Source organism: Dipteris shenzhenensis, chromosome 7, assembly GCF_047967505.1.
Source record: "Dipteris shenzhenensis isolate YYH24624 ecotype China chromosome 7, Dip_SZ_1.0, whole genome shotgun sequence".
In the NCBI taxonomy this organism is placed as follows: Eukaryota; Viridiplantae; Streptophyta; class Polypodiopsida; order Gleicheniales; family Dipteridaceae; genus Dipteris; species Dipteris shenzhenensis.
Genome location: NC_141602.1, coordinates 497,354 through 512,601, shown reverse-complemented (window position 1 = coordinate 512,601; position 15,248 = coordinate 497,354).

Genomic DNA, 15,248 nt, shown 5'->3' with positions numbered 1-15,248 from the left:
TCCATCTGATATTTTGGCCCATGGTTGGAGACCTTTTTTAAAAAGTCTATTGGCCTTAAGGATATCAGTATTAGGAAAGACTTAATGCATTCTTAGAAATTGTAGAAAACCATATAGACTTAATACTTATAAAGGTTCCTCTCTTGAAAATAGAACTTGGGCTTTGGTGGCCTCATAGGATTATGGGCTTTGGATGGGAGAAAAAGTGGCTACTCCCATTCTAAATCCATCCTAGGCCACTTGCTCCCACTTGCTCTAGGATGAGAGTAATGATGACAAAAATATTCCCATCCTAAACCCATACTAGCCCCATCCCTGTGCTAAGGTCACACAAAGTACGCACACGATGCTATCCTCCACATGCAAGAGTCTTGGCATCGTGCAATGTAGAAGTTGACGCAGCACAGGGTTATGGCATTGCCAAAGAGTCGATGCCCGCCAAATCATCATTGGAGACATCAAGGGGTCAGCCTGTATCATCGATGGGAGAGGGCCATCCACCAACGGGGAGAGAGGAGAATCATAGCAGCCAATGGAAAGATTGCCGGTGATGATTCGAGATGGGGGAGGTGAAGATAGGAGAGAAAGGGGAGCATTCGAAAGGGGGGGACTTGAGTGGGAGAGAAAGGCTTGATCTATGAGCTCGCCTATTGTATTTGGGGCTTTTTTGTGAGTGATCTTTACACATTGGATATGTGTACTCTAGGCTGCTTGGTAGTCCATTTATCATCCAATTTTGGTCTTGTATGTGCATCCTTATTGTGGTTCTCACTAGAAAGAGCATTGATCCTTGAGCATTTTATCTCATTCCAGCACTTCTTTCTGTTCTGTTACACACTTGCACCATCACCAATACCACATCACTCTCTCTTCCATCTATTCTTCTTGTTCCCCTCAGCGCTTGCACTTGCACCATCGTGTACAACGTAGTCCCCTTCATCACCATTGCATATTTGCACCATCACTATGTGATCGATGGCAACGTAGCATATGATACCACCATCAGCAACATTGCATCAACACCAAAGTTGCCGATAGCACATGTTCCTTGTGCCTTACACCAGTGGCCTTTGGCCTCCGGTTACACCTCAAGAAGTGATCGAACCTACCCTCAGATAGTTTATGGTGATCACGGTGGGACACAAATAGTGTTGAGCAATAAGAGTGAATCCTAGGGTCTTAGTGGAGAGATCTAATGCTGAGTAGTTTTGACAACCTTAAAAGAGCGAGTGAAAGAACAAGAAGATACTTGAGAAGAGTCGAGAGAAGCCTTGCTCTAGGCCAAGCACGATATAAGAAGCATTACAAAAGTGATAGAAGTTCAGGAAGTTCTCGTGAGCACATCAAAGTAGCTGCAGAGCTAGCACCTTCATCAAAGCTCTCATTGACTTGGACCAACAAGATCCTTGGTGGTTAGATCCAAATCAAGACTTTGACAGGGAAGAAGAAGTGCAAAGCGGAGAGTAGGTGAAGGAGGAAGGCACAAATGACACGGAATAATCAAGAGCTCATCAAGGTGAAGATAACATCCCTTTTCCTTTTGCAACTGTGTCTACATCAATAGCTAGTTTTATGGGATTGGTGACCGCTTCAACACGACTTGACACAGCAAACTAGTCAAGTTGCTATTTCATTCTGCACAACTACTTCAGGCCCTAGAGTACATCGTCCTTGATAGTTCTATGTCTTGCAGAGAGAGGTAGACTTCTTGAATTACTTATTAAAGTCCATGTGAAATCCAAGAGTTCAAGGGCCAACTCCCAGGGATGCAAAAGCTCATATGAGGACATTCCTTAGCAAAGGTATGGAGAACGAGCATGCCTTTCTACATATATTCTATCATCTTTAGAGGATACAGCTGGCATGTGGTAGAATCAATTTTCCCATGATCATTTCCAAACTTGGATGGACCTAAGGACAAAATTTTGCGGACTCTCAAGCTAGAAAAGTTTGAACATATGATTCTCCAAGAGTTGTCCATAGACACAATGTGAGAGAGCATCTTTGAAGTATACACTCAAATGAGGGTCTTGGCTAGGAAGCTATTGGTCCCACCTAATGACGTTGTCATGAACGGGTGGTCCTTGAAAGCATTACCTTGCTCCATTGCAATAAGACTAGTTGAAAACTTATTGAGCATGCCTCCCTGCAAGACTTCTTGAGGGAAGTCATGAAGATGGAACGGTCTCAATTAACTTTTGTACCACCATGACTTCCACCGACCAAGCTTCCAAGAAGGAGGGATCATCAGAATGGCAACATCTCAAAAAGGACTTGGAAGAAATCAAAGAAGTACTTAAAGAAAGTACAAGGACAGAGGGACCTTCATCCTTTGAAACCTAGGCTAGAAGTGGTCTCTAGTGCACTGAGTGCAAAGGTTTTGGTCATGGGCACTAGGAATGTCCCTCTAAATGCAAGGTACTGATTTCTGCCTCATTTCGTACCTTTCATGAAATTCATGGACATGACGCCTCTGAATGTAGATACCTTAAGGGGTTAAGGATGCTTCTACCAAAGTATGTGATTGGAGAACCCCTATTTGTTGTGGTCCAAAGAGCCAAACCGACCACTTTAGACCTGGTACTTGTACCCCCCACTCTTTTGAACACATCAAAGCCACTTATCCCTTCTATTATTCCACCTCCATTTCTTCCTAACCCCCCTTTGTTCAAGCTCTTGCACCCAATGGGGTCGACGGGGTGGTTTTTGAGAGGATCAACCAAAGGGACAACCTTTAAAGACCTATCACGTGCTACAGATGTGGGGAGTACATCTACTATCGAGATGATTTTACATGGCCGTTTTGGGGACCATCATGCACACAGTGCAACACTAATGACCACTACAATAGAGATTGTCCCAATGGTAGGTAGGAACCAATATCTCAGGTCCATATGGTTGAGGTAGTAGTGGTAGGGGAGGTGGAAGATAGCCCACATCTAATTGGAGTAGTGTTGGGAGTTGTGATAAGGTCACAAACCAAAGGTGACTTTTCTGTTGACAACTCATTATCAACACAAGAGACATTGTCACCAACCAAAACCACCTTCGTCACAAAAGCCAGTACAATTGCAATCCCTAGCAATGTCTTCAAGCATTTAATCCCCCACATCCTTGACAAACAACGTGCCCAAGAATGCATTGACCTTGTATTCTACTATTAGTAAAATCTGATAGAATATCCATGGGGACACAATCACCATGGCCTATTACAACTTTTTCAAGTGACCAGTCTTGGCACCAAGGAGTGGTTAATAATGCTACTAGAGAGATAAAATATAAGTTCTGAGGAAGATAGCACTCAATTTCCTTCTGAGAAGCTCAGAACAATGAGGTTTGCAACAACTAACAAGAGTAGGCTACCGATACGAGGACTGGACATGGACAAGAAAGAGCAAGCAGGACCTTCCACTCTCCCCATAAAAGCACATCCAACTAAGAGAAGGAGATCCAATAACCCATAGTAGCTCATAAGATAAACGTAAGCAGGTGATGGATTACACATTACAAGGGACCATTGCTAGCAGCATAGATTTATTCCCTCGACCTTGAGTAAGCTTTGATCCTCAAATAGAAGCTAAGCTTCTTAGGTCTTGAAATTCCATCATCTAGCCTTGACCTTTAATGGAGAGCTAATGGGATCTTGACCCAACATTACCCTAAGACAACTATGTGGATTGTCTCCACAAATCAAGCACAAACCATTGCATTCTTGATACGCATGCCAAGAGATCGATAGAAGGGGCTAATTCAAGAACGAGTTGGCTAAGATGAACCAATAGTAAAGCAAGGAGTTGGTCAAAAGCGACAGACGTAATGTACTGCTTGGTCGGACAAAGTTCCAAGCCCACTATGGAAATAAACGCGGTGCAACTGTAAGATGTCTTCTTGGATGGTGGCACAGCCGTGAACATTATGCCCAAAAGTACAATGCAACAACTTGGATTGAAGCTAAAAAGTGACGTACATTTTCAAGTATGTATGGCTGATCAATGCAAAGTGAAGCCTATCGGAGCAATAAAAGGTGTCCACATGAAGTTTGGTGGAGTCACATTTCTATTGATCGAAGATTTAAAAATCTATCCTCTACTTCTCCATAGACCATGGTTGAGTTTTGCAAAGGCCATTTAAGATTGATCCACGGATGAGGTCAAGTCTCCCTTAGGATGGATATCCTTGGAAGTAGATATGATCCCCAAAAAGGCTCATCACTGGCCAATAAAACTGGAGGAAGAGGATTTTGAAGAGGAAGCAGGCATGGAGGAGGAGATTGGGCTCTTGGGGAAGAACAATTGGCCTACATTGTGGAGTCACCCTTTCAAGATGAAGCCTATGATGTAGACGCACTAGAGTATGGCTAAGTTTTGTAAAGGCTATTCAAGATTGATCCACTGATGAGGTCTGGTCTCCCTTAGGATCAATATCCTTGGAAATAGATATGATCCCCAAAAAGGCTCATCATTGGCCGATAGAATTGGGGGAAGAGGTTTTCAAAGAGGAAGAAGGCACGGAGGAGGAGCATTGGGCTCTTGGGGATAAGCCTATTGGGGGACAACAATTGGCCTACATTGAGGAGTCACCCTTTCAAGATGAAACCTATGATGTAGATGCACAAGAGGATGGTGAGATCTTGATGTACTTGTTGGATCAAGTGGCCTAAAAGAGGAAGAAGCTATCATCTTGGATTCTATGAGAGCCTTGGGCTCCTTATCAGTCAACATGGTGGATTTATGCCCCCAAGATAATCCTAAAGCCCATCTTGGTAGTCCAAGGAGGGTGCAAATAGTAACCTATGAAGCATCCACTTCACCAAGATTTGGTGAACTAGTTTATGAAATGATACCTTTTGGTCTCTGCACCAATCCCCACATGTCCCAAGGATGGTGGCTACCAGTACCGCACAAAGTGGTGGTGAGGTCGGCTGTGTGACTCGAGGGATAGACATGACGGGGCAATGGCGACACATGACATGGATAGTTTGGATAGAATTGAGGACCATCTCACAATGACAAAGCAAGAGGACATTAAGGGTATTGTAGAGTCACGTGACCAGTATGATCCCTATCATATAGAAGAGGAGGATGATCATTATGCACCTATAGAGAGGGAGTGGACACTGAGGGTACCAAAGGGGTAGTCGACCATTATGATATCTATGACACCGAAGAGGCAGATGGAAAATGGTGACTAATTTCACCTAAGGATAGGTGGTGCACCATATGACTACTTGGAATGAAAATTGACACCATAATGCATCATGATGGCACTAGAGGGAAACCGGACCATACGAGACAACTAAGAGAAGTAGTATACATCTAAAATGGAGTCATGGACCTTCCATGCAATGGAGCAAAAACCACAACTGTATGGAGAGGAAGACATGAAGAGGAAGACGTGGTGGACCTCATCTTGCTTGATTTTTATGTGTCAGAGATATATCTCCTAGCTACAAAAGACCTTCCAGAGACCACTTATAAGGTGGAAGGATTTACCTACCAAGGACGTGGTAGACCCTACCAAGGAAAAAAGAAAATGATGTCAATTGTGGCCTCTACATCTCAACCACTTCAATAGGATGCACCAGTACCCTTTTTGGGTCATGGTTGAGGGAAGTGGATGGGAAATTTCCTTTGGAGATACTCGTGCACGTGAAGGATTGGGAGTAGGGGAGCCAAGTAATCCCACATCAACATGCATGCTCCAGGTTGATCATGCATGAAACTAGCGATACCTCAACATCGGGACTGAGGACCAACCTCGGCATCTAAAGGTAGCTAGTTGAATTGGGGAGCATGATTATTTTCTCACTACTTTAATTGAATTTTTTCAAGAGTATGTGGATGTATTTGCATGGTCATACAAAGATCTAAAGGGGTTCCCTGCTGAGTTCCTGGAGCATCACATCGATTTATACCCAGATGCAGACCCAGTGATCAAAGGACCATGCCACATGAATCTTAACTATGGTAAGGCCATCCAAGATTATATTGCGAAAATGGAGAAAGTAAGGTTGATGTACCCAATGGACTAATTTAATTGGGTGGGTGGCATTGTCATTGTTCCCAAACTTTACACAGGGAAACTCTGGGTATGTGTAGACTATAGGAGTTTGAATGGAGCTACAAGAAGAGATCGGTTTCCTATCATGTTTACTGACAAGGTATTGGAGATGGTAGCTCATCATGCTTTGTACTCATTCATGGATGGGTACAGTGGGTACAACCAAGTCAGGGAGAGGGAGCAAGTCATGCTCTGTACTCATTCATGGATGGGTACAGTGGATACAACCAAGTCAGGGAGAGGGAGTAAGATTAGAAGCTTTGTCACCCCATATGTGTACCGAATGATTCCCTTTGGTCTATGTAGTGCCTCAACAACATTTTAATGTTGACTAGTCACCCAAAATTTCTAGGAGAATATTGAAAAGTTCCTTGAGGTCTTTTTAGATCACTTCTTCACTTTTAATGGTAAGAATACCTCCTGCCTTGATTCTGTAGTATAAACCGATCATTTATAGAAGTTGAGATGGGTCTTGATAAGTGCAGAGAAGCTCGCTTGTGCTTGAATCCTAGCAAATTCTTCTTTCTAGATTGAGAGGGGTGCTTCTTGGCTACATTATTTCTACTAAAGGAATTACTATAGGTCAACTAAGGTGGAGGCTATAATTCCCTGCACACCCAAACAAGTGAAATACTTTTTGGGGCATGTGCGTTACTATAGACGGTTATCTTCTTACGTGAACATCACACTCACACTGATAGAACTTCATCGGGAATGGTCCTTTATTTGGTATGACTCTCAAGGAACATTTAATGAAGGCACTAATTCTACACCATCCCAACTAGAAAGTTATCTTTCATGTTCATGTGGATGCTAGTGGATTGGCCATTGCTGCAATATTGGTCTTGCCAAAGGACCACAAGCTGGACCCATGTATACTTTGCCAGCTGATGACTAAACCAAGCAAAACAAAACTATAGTATCACTAAATGGGAGGGTCTCAGGATGGTTTATGCCATGACCAAGTACCACCATTACCTTTTGGGAAGTTAGTTTATATTCATCACGAATCATCAAGCTCTTAAATATTTATTGAACAAACCCACTTTCATCAAAAGATGAAGCAAATGGATTCTCTTTTTCCAAGAATTCGAACTAGTCATTGTGGTATGGGTTGAAAGGTTACATAAAATTATTGACCACTTGTCTCGGACAACTTTGGGGGAAGTAGCTTGAGGATAGATTTCCCGATGCTAGATTTTAAAAGTTACATTACTTTGGATGACTCTTTGTTTGCCGTCACGAGTCACGACTGCTTCCCACCATGGTATGCTAATGTAGTTCATTTGTTGTCCATGGGTGAGGTTCTTGTGAGGTTCCTCAAGGGCTTAACCAATAGAGAAGAGGAAATGGATCATTCAAGGAGCTTCTTTCAAATAGATCGCAGAATGATTGTATAAGTTGGGAAAGGCCACATCTTGAGGCACAGCCCGTGCTCCGACACGAAACTGCATCCATTCATGAGGAGGCTCACACTAGCATGGGGGTGGTCAAATGGCCCCAAAATCCACTACTAAAAATATCATAGAGCCAGTTTCATGTGGCCCAAGTTGTTCCAAGTTTATTACACCAATGTGCGATCATGTGACTCCTGTCAACAAACAACACCAATGTGCAAAGATTGTGACACCAATATGTGACAATGTGACTTCTATCAAAAAGCAACACCCAAGCCCACCAAATGTGAGTACCTACCCCTCAAACCGTGCAGTCTAGTGCCACCTTTGTCTTGTTGGGGTTTGTAGTTTGTAAGACCAATCTCCCCTACCACAAGGTGAGGAAACAAGTACTTCTTGGTCCCACACACTATGGTACCAAGTGTGCAGACCACAAGCAGTGGCCACATTCTTATATGATCATATCATCTCCAAGTTTGGGTGTCTAATAGAATTGATGATTGATTGAGGAACCCATTTCTTGACTAACATCATTGCTAAACTCATCAAAAATTTACAAATTATTAAAAAATCATCCACTTCCTATTACCCTCCTTATGGCAATGGCTTTGCTGAGAGCACCAATAAAACCATGTGTGGTATGTGAAATCTTGACTTGACTCTATTGAAAACCATGTGTGGTATGTCGAATCTTGATTTGACTGTCCTAAGCTACTTGGAAAATTGGAATGCTTTACTCCCAGTTGTTTTGTTTGTGTGGTGGGCTACCTATAAGGCCATTACCAGGTATTCACCATTCTAATTGGTGTACAGCCACAATGCAATTATGCCCTATGAGCTCCATACAAAGGCTACCGAAATGATGGTGTACAGCCTCAATGCAGTTATGCCCTATGAGCTCCTGCCTGGGATGATGGTTGAGATGGACACAATTTAGGGCCTACGCAATTGAACAATTATGGGATCTTGAGGCATTGGGGGAGCACCATTGGGAGGCAAACTTTGCTCGAGAAGTATGAAAAAATAGGCAAAAATCATGGCATGATAGGAACCTCAGACATCACCAATTCTAAATGGGTGACTTGGTATTATTGTATTCAAGTGGTTGGACAGGCCCTTTCTTTATCGCAAACATCATTCCAAGTGGTGGAGTGTTTGAAAACCCTGGCAGGAAAACTCTTGATGACACCCGTCAATGGATCGTGGGATGATTGAAGTGTAGATTTATGCATTCCATATCACTCAAGGGTAAAAGTTTCTTGCGTATTGATTTTTCTTCTAATTGATCATATTGCTGAATTCATACATTACAAATGCAAAGTTCTATGTGGTGAATGCAATATGCAAAGTGCTATTTGCTAAATGCAAAATGCTATATTCCCAAGGAAGGGCACGTTCCTTAGTCTCATGTATTTTTGGAGAGTAGGCATGACAACACCCCCCACAAAAATGTGTGGTTATGTGTTGAATACAAATTACTATGTGCTAAGATACAAAGTGTTATTTGTTGAATTTAAAGTGCTATCTAATTATTGAATACAACAACATGTGCTCTCAATTTCGACATTTAATTTCAAGTTCACTTTCTTGTAATTGCAATCTTTATAATACATTTTCACATTTACTTTGCAGCTTGCTTAGATACATGGAGCATCTGTAGTTGACATATTGTGGGACCTACAAGGACATAATAATAAAGTAGGCTTTTCTACTTTGGTATTTCACTTGTTCATGAAATGAAGAGATCAATTACTGAAAATAGAAACCTTGTGTCTCCTAATGCAAAAAAAAATAATAGATGATTAGATCCAAAGATTTTCTTCATGGCTATTCATAGATACATTTCTAGAAGAAAGCTATATAGTATGTTCTCAATATGTTATAAAAATGAAATATTGCATGTTGTTTGGTGGAATAGAAATTTACACATTCTTTTTCAAAGATAAAATCAATAGCATTAGTACTAGAATTCAAGATCCTACCATATCAATATATTTCTTGTCTACATGTGGAAAACAACCAAGGAAAAATAATACAAATGATCATTAAGCATATATAGAGTGTTCATTCTATAAGTTGTAATTGATTCCATATGATCCAAAGTATATACAAAATTTATCATGCATGAACACTTTTCAAATACAAATGCTATTAATCACATGGACATATCTTTAGCGTCTCAAAAGTGATTACATTTTAAACAATTGGTCTACTACAAAGGAGGTCAATATTAGACAATTGATTAATATTTGGGGATCAAAACCAACAAAGCTATAAGCAATAGTGAAGCAAATAGCTAAGAAACCCCACCTTGAAGAAGTACCTAATATTGTATGAGGGGTCGCATCTAAAATTAGGATTAAACTATAATCATCCTTTCTTTTGAGCCATCTTTTATATTCTCAAAAGGCACTCTACAAACTCCCCCACTGATATTATGATGCTTGCAAATGACAATTAATTCTCATTACTAAGTTAATATGTCTCCTACAACTCACCAATTTGAGAAGCATGCATTGCATCTAGTGGCATGATTGCACTTTGCAATTCATTGAGAATTATTGAATGACAATTAATTACATGCATGGATCGTCTATGTGATCATAAACTTTATGGATTTGAGTTATGTGTTGCAAGTGCAAACTTCTTGACAACCAAAGAATGATTAAATATGAACATACCCTCCATAGCATCTACAATAGAGATGGATATGAACTCCACCAGTCTAAGTGTGCCATTGCTTTAGTCACTTGATTAGTTCCCACAGTGCAAATCCATTTTTTAAATCGTTAGTAAGTATATTCAACGTCTGATGCTAGCTCAATACCTTGGAAATTGATAGCTCATCACATCAATGATACACTTGGCAATGATATTCTATTTGATTCAATCACACATTTGATGCTATCTCAATACCTTGGTAATCAATAACTCATCACATTAGTGATACACTTGGCAGTGATATTGTATTCAATTCAGGTCAATTACGCACATTTGCACACACATTCCACTCATCTAAAGTCAAATTGTTGAGTTTTTTTTGGCATTGGTTCCAAACATCCATTAATTTTACATCCTCTAGAGTTCTTTTTGGCTATTCATGTACTCCTCTCACATGGGTTACAATTCTCCTATAAATACTCCTCTCACATCCACAAAACACTTTGTTTTGGGAGGGATTTTTATAGAGGAACAAGTTCAACATAAGCCACATAGTAGCAACTCGAGTACAAGCCCCATAGTGGTAGCTCACAGGTGTTAGCAACAGGAACTTTAGGAGTGTTCATTTGCAAACCAATAAGGAACTATATAAACTCTCCTTCAACAATGTACAACCTCCCAAAAATGTGAGGGAACAGTATCCTGCAAGAAGACTATAAGCAGTATCAAGAACTAGCACCAAAAAAGAAACTCTAGACGTTGTGCATAAAAGTAAACTCTAGCTTCAACAAAAGATGAGCTAGGAATGGCAAGGGAAAAAAACCAAGAAGAGCCATGGATTTGATACCATGTTGAAGTTGAAGAAAGGGAGTGCTCAAGGGAGTAGAGAAACTCAAAGAGAGATGAGATGGAGAAACACAAGAGATGAGAAATGGATTAGCTATGAGCCTTATCAAATGGAAGGCTTCTTGTGATCCATAAGATACACAATGGTACCACCTAGTTTATAGGTGACCAGATCTTCACATCCACATCCAAATCCTATCCGATATTTACATCCACCAATGATGTACAAATCTCAAAAAATAGTCCTTTGTCCCCCAATCCAAAGTGGGAATCGCACACTTTTTCTACGCAAGATTCTACAGCTCTCCTATGTTGGTTAGGCTTGTGGAGGGGGGGTTCTCTACTTCATCCCTCGCCTTCTTCCAATCATTCTAGAAGGATTGATTGGATGCAAGTATCTTATGGTCTTTTGAGTCGCCTCTTTTTTATGCTATGGAAATCTACCATTTTGTTTAGCATCCACCTCGAGTCAAATGTGAGATGCTCAAGCATAAAAAATTCCTCATGCAATTGTTTGAGGACATTATTCTTCTTTTCCTTTGGTTGTGATCTGAAGTCCATCATGACTTCTTTGAATTCCCCACTTTGTGTAAAGACTCAAAGGTCCCCCCATTTTGTGTAGAGACCCAAAAGGCCCCCCCCCTTTGTGTAGACTCAAAGGTCCCCCCACTTTGTGTAGAGACCCTAAAGGTCCCCCCCAAAAGTGGAGGGACTCTTATCCAAAAGGTCTCTTACAAAAGAGCTCCCACCACAGAGGTACCTACTACAGATTGTGTAGATACCAAATGTATAAATATCTCTCAATGGAATGAAGCTCCTACTCTTTGGGGTTCAGTGTTCAAGCTCACTATTGTGTTCATGTGATTGATCTCCATTGCGTCCATGCTCTCTTATCTATTTCTAGCTGCCCTTACCCTTACACTCTCTACCCTTGTACTCCCTCCTCCTCCTCCTCCTTCCTCCCTCCTCCTCTCTTCTCCTCCCTCTTCCTCCACCCTCCTCCTCCTCCCTCTTCCTCCACACTCCTCCTCCTCCCTCTTCCTCCCTCCTCCGCCCTCCTCCTTTACCCACCTCCCTCCTCCTCCTCCCCCCTCCCTCCTCCTCCTCCCTCCTCTCTCCTCCTCCACCCTCCTCCCTCTTCCTCCTCCTTCCTTGTCCCTAAGTAGCATCATTGCCGCAATGACAAAATTAACACATTCACATTTGCATCCATAATTATGCCCATGGACTAGTCACTATACACATCATCATCATCATGCGGAGCACCAACATCATCATGTGAGTGCTGACTAGCATCCAAGCCATGTGAATGGGATGTGCTAGTGTGACATGAGTGATGGATCCTAGTGCCTAATGATTGTGTTGCCTCCAATGTGGCATGAGATTGAAACCACAGGCTCTCAGAAATATCATATTGTTGCTCCATGTCCTACATGATTTGCAAATGCTCATGGGGATCGAGCTTGTAAATAAACTTTTGCACTTTATCTCCAACTGAAAGTTTTTTCTTTGAACCTTCTCTGCTCCCTTCTAGGCGGCACTGCCACGTGAATCATGATCACTTGAATGGTAACTAGAATGCTAAAATATATGTGCAACTATCACTGAAACCATGATGATACTAAGTTTTCTACTAAATACCATGTAAAATAGATGTGCACCAATGATGAAACGACAATGACTTCCACATGACTAAAGAGGGGAGACAGGGATGGTAAATTTACACTAGAACTTCAATATACTATGATAAATTATATAAAAATTGTGTTCCACTCTATAAAATTGTGTAATGATATTCAAAACAAATGAACACACACTTACTAATTTTCTTTTGATCCATTATGCAAGGCCAAAATGCAAATGCTTGATTCTAGTAAAGGATCCGAAGTCCCCTAAAAATTTTACAAAGTTTTCTTCTTGAAGCTATGTAAATAGATATTGTATAACAATATTCTATTGACTAGTCACCTTCGATACCCTCATCTAATCTTCACAAATCTCGTCAGACTCTTCTTGAATGACGTACACTCGATCAATCCAAGAAGTCGTCAACACAAAACTAATGAGATCTACGAATATGGACTTTCTTCGCTCTCTTGCTTTCTCCCTAGCTTCTTGCATTATTTGCAACTATCTTGCTTGTTGGAAAGCGGTACTTTCAATGTGTTGCATATGTGGGGTCCATACACATACTGTCAAATTGCATTTCTATCCATAGTCTATTATCTTTGAGTTTTTCTCCTACATGATAGAGTAAAAAATCCATGCCTCCCTTGGGATATTGGCAACAGGCATGTTCTTTGGATATTGGCAACATGCATTGCATTTCAAAGCACTAAGTTGAGGGTGTGGATGTTCCATTAATCTAGAGATACTAAGTGTATAAGGAAGGATTTTTGCATGTGAATGTATGAATAAAAAACTTTAATTTGGAGACATGAAAGAATGAGAATAGGGGCAAGGGAAAGGATAAAGAGGGAAAGGGAGATCAAGAAAGAGGGGAAAGGGGAATGCATAAATATAAAAAATAACAATGCATGGTCAGGTAAAAGGGGAAAGAAAGAGGCAATAATTAAAAGAGGGAACAAAGAGGGAAAGGGAAAGGATGAAGAGGTAAAGGTAGAGAATAAGAAAATCGAGAGGGAAAGGGGGATGGAGAATTGAAAGAGGGGGAAGGGGGATGGAGAAATAAAAAAAGAACAAGACGATAATTCTCGAGAGGTGAAAGGGGGAAGAACTGAAGGGGGGGAGAAAGATGGAAAGGGAGAGGATAGCGGGGATAGGGAAGAGCTTGAGAGGCTGGAGAGGGAAAAGGGGATGGAGAATTGAAAATGGGGAAAGGGGGTTGGAGAATAGGGGGAAGAATTTAGAGTGAAGCGAGAGAGGGAAAGAGATAGGATGGAGAGGAAAAGGGAGAGCTTGAGATGATGCGGAGGAAAAGGGGGATGGAGAACTGAAAGAGGGGAAAGGGGGGTGGAGAAATAAAAAAAAATAACAATGCATGATAATTTGAGAGAGGTGAAAGGGGGTAGAAAGGAAGAATTAAAGGAGGGGAGAAAGGGGAAAAGGGAGAGGATGGAAGGAAAGGGATAGGATAGATAAGGAAAGGTGTACTTGCAAGTGTGTTGGGAGGTGAAAATATGCACATACAAGTATATGAAATCCATCTAGATGCCCTTCATCTACCACCACTCTTGATCAAAAAGGCAAACACTATGTAATAGGGTATGGGCTTCTCTAATGTTCTATAAGGAATAATGCAAAATAGCACACCTAGTTACCTCTTCTTTTCATCAAAAGCAATGCCTTTTCTTTCCAACGTCATGCAAGTTTTGACCATGGCAAGACGTCTAGAATCAAGCACCCTCATTGCAAGCATAAAAAGCTTCATAACAGGCATCTTTTGCTCCCTCTCTTTCTTATAATCATATGGTACAATCGCATCTCAATTTTAAGGTTGATTCCACGGGTACAAAAGTATGCAAATCTATGCAAATCCTTATTTTTTATTGTTTTGTTTATAGATATGAAGAACACATTGATGCATTGAAATGAATGCCAATATCACTCTCGCAACATCAACATGAGTCTCTTTATGCTTGTAAAAAACTAAGGTATGTGCATAGCATTCATTGGATATATTTCTCTTTCAAGATACCAATGAGCACCAACCTAATACAATTGGATGCATTGTTCATAACAAGTTGGACAATGCATTTAGGTCATTCTCCTTCATAGCAAAAATACACTTGCTATATGTTGCCTTGATTAAAGCTCACCACTTCTTTAAGGAAACATATAGAATGCTTCCCCTTTGGAAAATTAGCAACATTCATCCATCCATAGGAAGCAACTACAACTAGCTATTGCCAAAGTGAGTGTTAGAACAACTTTATACATGTTCCTCCATCATATCATAGTGTGCATTCACTAATGTTGTACTTTTAGCTTGGTGTCGAGTATGACACTTTATCTACCCACCGAATGCGAGCCTGTCTCACAAAGTTTCAAGATTTTCCAACGCAAATAAAGTCTCACAAAGCTTCAAGATTTTCCAAAGCAAATCTTGAAATAAGAAGGAACGTGGAAATCAAATGTATGCATAATAATCATTACTTTCAACTAAAAGAATAATCCCCCACAACAAATAAAACATGGCTTTCCTACTCATACAACTCGAACCCCCAACCTTGCTAGCAAAAGTGCCTCTAAATTTGAGGTTCTCAAATCATGATTTGCTCTTAAAAACATAGATTAATAGAAATGCCCACCATAACCCCTAGT